Source organism: Asparagus officinalis, chromosome 2 (assembly GCF_001876935.1).
Source record: "Asparagus officinalis chromosome 2, Aspof.V1, whole genome shotgun sequence".
Taxonomy (NCBI): Eukaryota; Viridiplantae; Streptophyta; class Magnoliopsida; order Asparagales; family Asparagaceae; genus Asparagus; species Asparagus officinalis.
This window is the reverse complement of record NC_033795.1, coordinates 46,184,706-46,194,337: the sequence shown is the minus strand read 5'-3', so window position 1 is coordinate 46,194,337 and position 9,632 is coordinate 46,184,706.

Below are 9,632 nucleotides of genomic sequence, written 5' to 3'. Positions count from 1 at the left end.
TCTGTACCAAATAAGTCAGTTGATAAAGGAAAACAGAAGGAGATCCGGTTCAACAAAAACCTTCTCCAAGAGCCCGGGGAATCAAGCGCTCCATTCCAATTCAATGTCATGGCGCAGCTGGCCAACATACCGGTCAGGATTACTCTATATGAGCTCCTAAGGTTGTCCAAAACTACTAAGGAAGTTCTGATTGAGGCATTAAAGAATACGGAAAGCTTTATTACACAAGTCGCTCCAATCCCTGAAGCTTCCGAAGACCAACCCTGCCTGCAATGCCTATAAGCAATGAGAAGTTTACCTTGTATATCATTTATGCAGGAAGACATGCAGTTCAAGCATAACCACGACAGACCGCTATACTATACAGGGTATATCGGGTCCTCCAAAATCAGTCGTGTCCAAGTTGACCCGGGCTCAGCACTCAGCATCATGCCCTACAGGGTCATGTAGGTCTTAGGGATTCCTATGCATCGGCTGAACACCACCCAGACCACTATCTTCGGTTTCAACGCTAACAGCACTAGGCCCCTGGGTAAGATCAAACTCAGATGCCAGATTGGAGATCTCAAATCCGAAGTGACTTGTTACATCATAGATGCTGACACGTCCTACAATCTTTTGTTAGGACGACCATGGATACATGCAAACCGCATTGTCCCATCTACCCTACATCAGGTCATGAAGTATGCTAATGATGAAGGAGAAGTTCGAACCCTAATTGCGGAAAAATACCCTTTCCGAGGGGTGGAAAACTTTCACACCGACTCCGTCTTCTACCTAGAATCCCAGGAGAAAGAAGATGTTGACAGTGGCAATGAAGCTGATATCGAACCAGATCCTAAAGAAGATTGTCCATGAGAATTAAACTTCAATGTAATGGGTCAGGATGAGAGTAATAATAATATACCGAGTGAGGGCGAGTGGTGCATTAATGAAGATTTTATTTTGGCGTACTTGTCTGATGTGTCCTCTAAAAGTGAACGAATAGAGAATGATCGTAATGCAGGTACCAACCCGTGGCACACATTATGTGCAGAGGCATCACTCACATTGCCAATCAAGTCATCCTTCACTTCAGATGAAGAAGTAAAAGATGCACAGAAGGCTTTCTTCAAAGTCCCGTTCAAAAGGAAAGGGCAAAAGCCGATCTATTTTGGTAAAGTCAAATCCGAACAACTTAAACGAGGAAGTTCAGAGGAAGATGACAGAGTTCCTCAATTCCATTATCACGAACCCAATTCTATACATTTAATGAAACGAATGAGATACAACTTTAATGAAAAACAGGGTTTAAACTTCGGGAAAGGAAGGCGAACACCTATTCAAATGTCTCTAACCCCCGAAGGAAAACCTTCGGATTATTATCAAAAAACTGGAAGGGGTGTGGGCTACGTCACAACTCCCTCTGTTTCAAAAAATGAAATCAGTAATTATCTGCGTCAGGACCATTCATTCAAAACATCTTCCTAGGAATCCGACGTCAGTGTCAGACCTTTCTTTAAAAGTTTGACTGTGAACATGGTTTCAACTAGCCATCCAGATGAAGATGCAGGGGGGTGACGAAGAGTTAATTGAATCGACCAATGATCCTTGGATCAAACGCCTCAACATCTTATGGGATATGCGCTTCAAACAGCGCGAACCACCCACTGAAGATAAAATAATCCAGGTCAACATGGGAGATGAATCTGACCCTAAACCGATCTTCATAAGCGAAAGCCTATCACCATCTGAGAAAGAAGACCTTATATCTCTCATTAGAGAATATATAGATGCCTTTGCTTAGAATTATGAAGACATGCCTGGTCTTGATCCGAAAGTGGCCACGCATTGTCTCAACATTGATCCGGATGCAAAACCCGTTAAACAACAACAACGCCGGTTTTGTCCAGAGATCATGGAAGCAATTGAGTCTGAAGTTAAAAATCTTATAGACTCAGGTTTTGTTAGAGAAGAACAACACCCGGACTGGGTAGCCAATATTGTTTTAGTTCCCAAAAAGAATGGTAAGGTCCGGATATGCATCGATTTTCGTGACCTTAACGCAGCCTGTCCAAAAGATGAATTTCCACTTCCCGTCACTGATGTCATGATCGACAATACCTACGGTTATGAAAGGATGTCTTTCATAGACGGATTCTTCGGGTACAATCAGATCAAGATTTATCCTGAAGACGAAAAGCATATTGTGTTCAGAACTCCACTGGGGGTGTATTGCTACATAGTGATGCCCTTCGGCCTGAAAAACGCAGGCGCAACTTATCAGCGTGCAATGAACGCCATCTTCCACGAACATCTGCATAAGAAGATAGAATGCTACGTTGACGATATAGAAGTAAAAAGCTAACATAAAGGTGATCATCTTACAGACTTGAAGACAATGTTCGATATCATGCGAGCACATCAGTTGAAGTTGAATCTGACAAAATCATTCCTTGGAGTATCAAGCAGAAAATTCCTGGGATTTATCGTCACATCCAAGGGAATTTCTCTTGATCTGGAGAAAGTGCGTGCCATCCAAGACATGCTACCGCCGAAGAATCTCAAAGAACTCAGAGGTTTGTAAGGCAGATTGGCCTACATTCGGAGATTCATATCTAATCTCTCGGGGCGCTGCCAACCTTTCTCTAAGCTTATGAAGAAAGGCGTGTCCTTTGTTTGGGATGAAGAATGCCAAAAAGCATTCTAAGAGATTAAGGGATACCTCACTCAACCGTCAGTTCTCGTGGCCCCAACATCAGGAAAACCATTCCTGTTGTATGTGAGAGCCATGGACCATTCTCTTGGAGCTTTGTTGGCCCAGAACGACAATCAAGGGCAAGAGCAAGCCATCTACTACTTAAGTATGACTATGATGGGAGCCGAGCATCGGTATAACCCGGTCGAAAAAGAGTGCCTCACTTTGGTATTCGCAGTTCAAAAGAAGCGACATTACCTAGTCGGACAAACAATTCATGTCATTTCTAAGGTAAATCCTTTAAGAGTTCTGATGACGAAACCATCATCTCTAAATTGTCGGCTCGCCAAGTGGGCCATCCTCTTGTCACAATATGACATGCAATTTATGCCCCAAAAAGCAGTCAAGGGTCAAGCATTGGCAGACTTCTTAGCCGATCAACCGGTGCCAGGGACATCTAAGTTGTATGAAGAATTGCCCGATGAAGTTGTTGAAGCTTGCGTTACTCAAGAAGCTACACAAGTGTGGAAATTGTTCTTCGACGGTGCATCCACAGCAAATCCTCATGAGGCAATTACAGTAGGAGTAGGAGTAGTATTCATCTCTTCAAACATTCACGTGATCCCAAGGGGATTTTCCCTGGTCGAGCCCTACACCAACAATGTAGCCGAGTATAATGCTCTGCTATTAGGAATGTAATTTGCTGAAGAACTTAATATTCGGCATCTCGAGGCTTACGGTGACTCCCAGCTCATCATAAATCAAGTCCGAGGGGAATACGAAGTGCGTCATGAGGATCTGATCTCGTACTACTTCGTAGTGCTAAAGCATGCTAAGAAGTTCGAAGGTTTCTTTATTGAATACATTCCACGAGCTCAGAACGCTTATGCAGATGCTTTAGCCTCGTTGGCAACTTTGCTAGCATTGCCACCAGGGGCTAAAACAATTATTCCAGTCACGAGACGCAAGCTATACCATTCCAAGATTCCTATAGAGGAAAGTTCAGACAAGACAATAGTAGGAGAAGTCTGTACAAGCTCCATGGAACTCGAATCTAGAGATTGGCGATTCACGTACATTGACTATGTCCTGTACGGAATTTTACCCGACGATCCTAAGGAAGCGGCCGCTATTAAACGAAAGGTCCTCCGATTTTACTATGATGCAATTTCTCAAATCATGTATCGTAAATCACATGATGGAGTTTTGCTTCGATGCCTTTCTCGGAAAGAAGCAAAAGAGGCCCTCAAGGAGGCCCATGACGGAATGTGCGGAGCTCATCAACCCGGAGCTAAATTAGGGGATCGCCTCCGATGAATTGGCTATTATTGGCCAAAAATGTTCTCAGACGTAGTCGACTACGCTAAACATTGTTACACATGTCAGATTCATGGGGACTTTATCCACCAAGCTCCAGGTAACTTACATCCCACATCCGTATCTTGGCCATTCGAGATGTGGGGGTATGGATGTCGTAGGACCAATCTCGCCTCTGACTTCTAAAGGGCATCGGTTCATTCTGGCCGTGACCGATTATTTCTCCAAATGGGCGGAGGCAATCCCGCTGAAAGAAGTCAAGACTTCAAATGTAATTATGTTCATCAAACATCATGTCATCTATTGTTTCGGAGTCCCGAGATGGATAGTTCACGACAACGGGACGCAATTCGTCAGTTTTGGATTTTAGAGATTTTGTGATAAATTTAGAATCCAAAGCGTTGCCTCTACGGCATATTATCCACCAGCAAATGGCCGTGCAGAAGTTTTTAACAAGACCATTGTGAAGCTTCTCAAAAAGTTTGTTTTCAAGAGCCGACACGATTAGGACGAAAGACTCGATGAATGTCTGTGGGCTTACCGCACAATGGTGAGGACCCCTACAAGAGCTACACCATTCTCTTTAGTATACGGTTGCGAAGCTGTACTACCACTTGAGATTCAAATCCCTTCCCTGAGAGTCGCGATTACAACTGGACTGACAGAAGAAGAGAAACATCAACGACGTCTACAAGAACTTGAAGTCTTAGATGACAAACGACTTCAAGCTCAGCAACAGATCGAGTTGTATCAAGCCCGGATTTTTAAAGCCTACAATAAAAAGGTTAAAGAACGGATTTTTAAGACAGGTGATTTAGTTTTGGCCAACAGACGACCCATGGTGATGACACACAAAACCAAAGGGAAGTTCAATCCTAAATGAGATGGGCCTTTCGTAATAGAATTAGTGTATTCGAATGGAGCTTATCGCATTATCAATAAAAAAGGAGACAGGCTCATGATGCCAATTAACGAGAAATTTCTTAAAAGATATTTTCCATAAATCAGGCAGCCCCCTAAATCCCAGCCAAATCAGGCTGGGGATTGCCAATTCATAGTGTATTTTGAGAATAAATTTTAATTTTCCTGTCTTGTATGTTGTCATGTTAACATTACACCTCTGACGATTGAAATTTTTTGGAGTTATTCTAAGTAATATAAAGAGAATTTCGATTTCATGCTAAGTTAACACTACGCTTACAACATTAGCATTACTTTTCATTGTCTTGAATTAGAATTCAACAAAAAAGATGATGAAAAGCAAAATGATATCATTTTCATTCAATATTGTTAATTTGAATACAAAAGTGAAAACAATCGAAATAAAAACGATACAAAATTATTCCTCAGAAAAAAAGCAATTCAAATCCTAAGCGTCGGGGTCCATCAGCCTAAAGGACTTGAGCTTAGATTTCAAAGCCGATATGTTCTCCTCACGAGCCTTTTTGACTTCATCTGTTATCTTGCTCCTGAGCTCCTCTTCACTAGGTGCTGCTTCTACAATCTCTCGCCGAATCCTATCGGCAGCAACAATCTCATCACAATAATCTTTGAGATGCCCGTCACAGTGAGCAGCTAACCCTTTCACGACTTCCATATCGTTAGTTAGTTGGGTATTTATCTGAGAAAGCTCAACACCTGTGCGAGCAAGTTCTGCTGTAGTATCCCGGATACCCATAGCAAGACTGCCCATGTCTACTTGTATTTGGAGATGCTCCCCACGCAGGCTGGCAATACGAGACTCTTTCTCGGACACCCCACGCAGGCTGGCAATACGAGACTCTTTCTCGGACAGACTCTTCTGAAGTGCCTCTTGATGTTGTGCTCTCAATGCTTTAGCCTGAGAAAGAGTCTTTCTCGGACAGACTCTTCTGAAGTGCCTCTTGATGTTGTGCTCTCAATGCTTTAGCCTGAGAAAGAGTCCGATCCACTTCTGGTCCTATATCGTCGCGTTGCAGCATTGAAAGAAATTCTAATTCATATTCCAGAATAACAATGCTTTCATGATAATTATCGGTCCACAGTACATTTCCCTGATGCCCGATCTTAGCTAGGCACTCAAGAAGATGGGGTTCAAAAACCTTGAAGCTCACTTCCCCGAGACTAACGACATCAATGGTCATTCGCATCCAATGTTCTAATTGCTCGATAAGCTTCCTCAAAGTTTCTAAACTTAGGGGTGGAGCAATCAGATAAATAAAATAATTCACATAATCAGTGTGAATAAGACGATGGATGACCTCAGATGGATTGGAAGAAGCGGTTTGGAACATTGCATCCTCTTTGTTCTCAGGAGGTGCAACAGGTGTAGACTTTATAGCGTCCCCCATCAACTTGGCCCTCGTGGAGTTCTTAGCTGTGACAGGCTTCCGCTTACGAATTCTCCTATCATATTCGCCTTCCTCCTCAGCGGTAAGAGCCCTCTTCCCTGATGATCTTAAGGAGTGAGGCTTAGGAGAGGGGGCTCCCTCGAGAACTTCTTTAGTAGCCTCTTCTTCAGTAGGCCCAGCGGCGGATAATTCCTGTGGGATCTCCTCGATTCCGATCGCCTCTCGTCCGCAAGACAGATAATCCTCTATCCCTAGTAATCGAGTCCTGGTAGAACCACTTCTCGATTTATAAAGTTCTCGGATCTCATTTATACATGAAGTATATACATCATATTCTAGATTTTTAGAAGCTTTGTCAAACCAATCGCGGAAGTCCGCTACGGTGGAACAACTAGGTGGCAAACTAGGCAGAGTAAACTACGCATGAGTCCCTCGGGTAGAAGAGAAAAACCAAGCACGAGCACCTTCGTATAGATTCCCGATGTGAGCTAATCGCGGATTAGGGTTACGAACATAAAGCTCGTCGTACTCGAATTGTCGAGCAAAATGCGAAGGAACATATGGCTCAATTATGCATCTCTCCCCCAGTCAAAAAACCAGGTAGCCTACTCTGATAGCGAGAAGCCATTGGAAGGTCCCTGTATTTAAAAGTGAGGACCCTTCGAAGACTACGTCGCTAAACTTCAGGCATTCTTCTTCAGCCCCATCAAAACAAGGGCGGCAACAAAAAAGATCGTAATTGCTCCCGAGGGACAGGAATTGTCTAGCCCGGACTATGTACACAGTCGTCCATGTGGCTGACTCAAGCCTCTGCACAAAAGGCAGAGAAGTGTTGTTGTCGTGCATAATCCCTGTCATCAAAGAAGGACAATGCAGCACAAAGCAAGCCACTAAATAAGTATAGGGCATTGGTGCACGGGGCTGAGGAGTCTTCCAAACTTTTCTCCCAGCTATGCTGATCTCCTTAATATCGAGGAACTCAGAAATCAGCTCCCGTAGGCCTCTCCGTAAGCCAGGAGAACAGCTGGGTAGACTACCTCAGCCAAGATCGATTCAGCCGATTTCGACGGCACGACGTACCGCTTCAACCATAGCATCAGGAAGCCAACAAGGAGGGCCGTGTCAGAGATAGGAATTGCAGCTTGATGATGAAAACTTTTAAATTCACTGTTAGCTTCAAATCCATCTTCTAAATACTTGTTCTTATAAATAGCATTAGGAGCCTTGATGCAGGCTTTAATGAGCTTCAAATCCATCTTCTAAATACTTGTTCTTATAAATAGCATTAGGAGCCTTGATGCAGGCTTTAATGCTCTTAGAAGAGCTTACAGAATAGCATTAGGAGCCTTGATGCAGGCTTTAATGCTCTTAGAAGAGCTTACAGCAAGACGGGTCACCATCAAATATTTCTGACTGAAATTCTAAAATAGATAATCTGCCCAGGCAGTATGCTTGAGACCACCTCCACGCATCCCAGTAATCTGAGCGCAGATGTGTAAATAACACATTAACTTCCAGAAAATGACGTATATCTCTGGATGAGCAGTCTTCAAAATGTAAAGTTCCTCAGTTGTTGGAACAAATTCTTCATAGGGTATTTGCCCAAAGGATAGTCCTGATACTGCATGCATCTCATGGAGAGCAAATCCCAACTCCCCGACTAGTGTGAAAAAGGTGTAGCTATCCGGATTGTACCACTCCAGCATAGCAAAGAAAAAGGGATAGTTATGGATGATCCCACGCCTTGTAGCCTGTACCGGTATTGTAAGGCCGACTGAGCAAGGGGCTCCTTGAGTTCCTCAAGAACGAAATCCACTATATGGGTCCACCAGCCATCTTCTCTAGAGAACAACCAGCCAGGAGAACGAAAGGCTTGCGCAGGAAATTCGCCTCGAGCAGCAATAAACTGGCGCATGAAGATGTTCGCCGGAAGAGGCGCTTCCTGAGCAAGGTCTTTTTTCTCAAATCTTTCAGGTCTCAGACCTTTGAGTTGCCCGCCAATTTGTACACGAGATGATCGATCGGATCCAAATGATATGTTCTCCTTCTCCTTGACAAGATCGAAGGCCAAACCTCTACGACCACCGACACCCTTGACAAGATCGAAGGCCAAACCTCTACGACCACCGACACTCAGAAAGTATGAAAGCGGGTACATTCACTTCATGCTTGGGAGGAAGAAGAAACGATCATCGACTCTTCACAGCATACGGGAATCTTCTACATACCCAACTTGGTCATCAGCCAATATATGATCTCCAAACAAAAATGCCAGTTTGACAAATTGATCCTGACCCGTGGGTGTTTCTAGATCCAGATCAGTGATCAGAGCCCTAAGAGTGGAACACCCGGCAAACCTAATTAAATGTGCCCGCTACAAGCCAGGGAAAGTACATAGAGGAATCTCTCTTTATAGACCAAAAGTTCTCCCCACTTCTGGATCGTTAGTATAGCTGAAATGCTGCTCTGGCAGAAGTGGCACATTGGGAAAAAGCACTGCGAAATAAGAAACAGAAGTTAGTAACTAAAGGGAGTTGCCAATGAAAGGAACTAGCTTGAACACAGACTTCAAAATCTGCTTTTCTAATCTTGAATGCAGACTTCAAAATCTGCGTTTCTAATCTTGAACATAGACTTCAAAATCTGTGTTTCTAATCTTGAACGCAGACTTCAAAACCTGCGTTTCTAATCTTGAACGCAAACTTTAAAACCTGCGTTTCTAATCTTGAACACAGACTTCAAAATTGGCGTTTCTAATCTTGAACGCAGACTTCAAAACCTGTGTTTCTAATCTTGAACGCAGACTTCAAAATCTGCGTTTCTAATCTTAAACACAGACTTCAAAATCTGCGTTTCTAATCTTGAACGTAGACTTCAAACCTGTGTTTCTAATCTTGAACGCAGACTTCAAAACCTGCGTTTCTATTCTTGAACGCAGACTTCAAAATTTGCGTTTCTAATCTTGAACACAGACTTTAAAATCTACGTTTCTAAACGCAGACTTCAAAACCTGCGTTTCTAATCTTGAACGCAGACTTCAAAACCTGTGTTTCTAATCTTGAATGCAGACTTCAAAACCTGTGTTTCTAATCTTGAATGCAGACTTCAAAACCTGCATTTCTAATCTTGAACGCATACTTCAAAATCTGCATTTCTAACCTTGAACGCAGACTTCAAAATCTACGTTTCAAATCTTGAACGCAAACTTCAAAATCTGCGTTTCTAATCTTTAAACGCAGACTTCAAGATCTACGTTGTGAACGCAGAATCCAAAACCCACAAAACGAGTCATCTTTCTAGTTGATAAG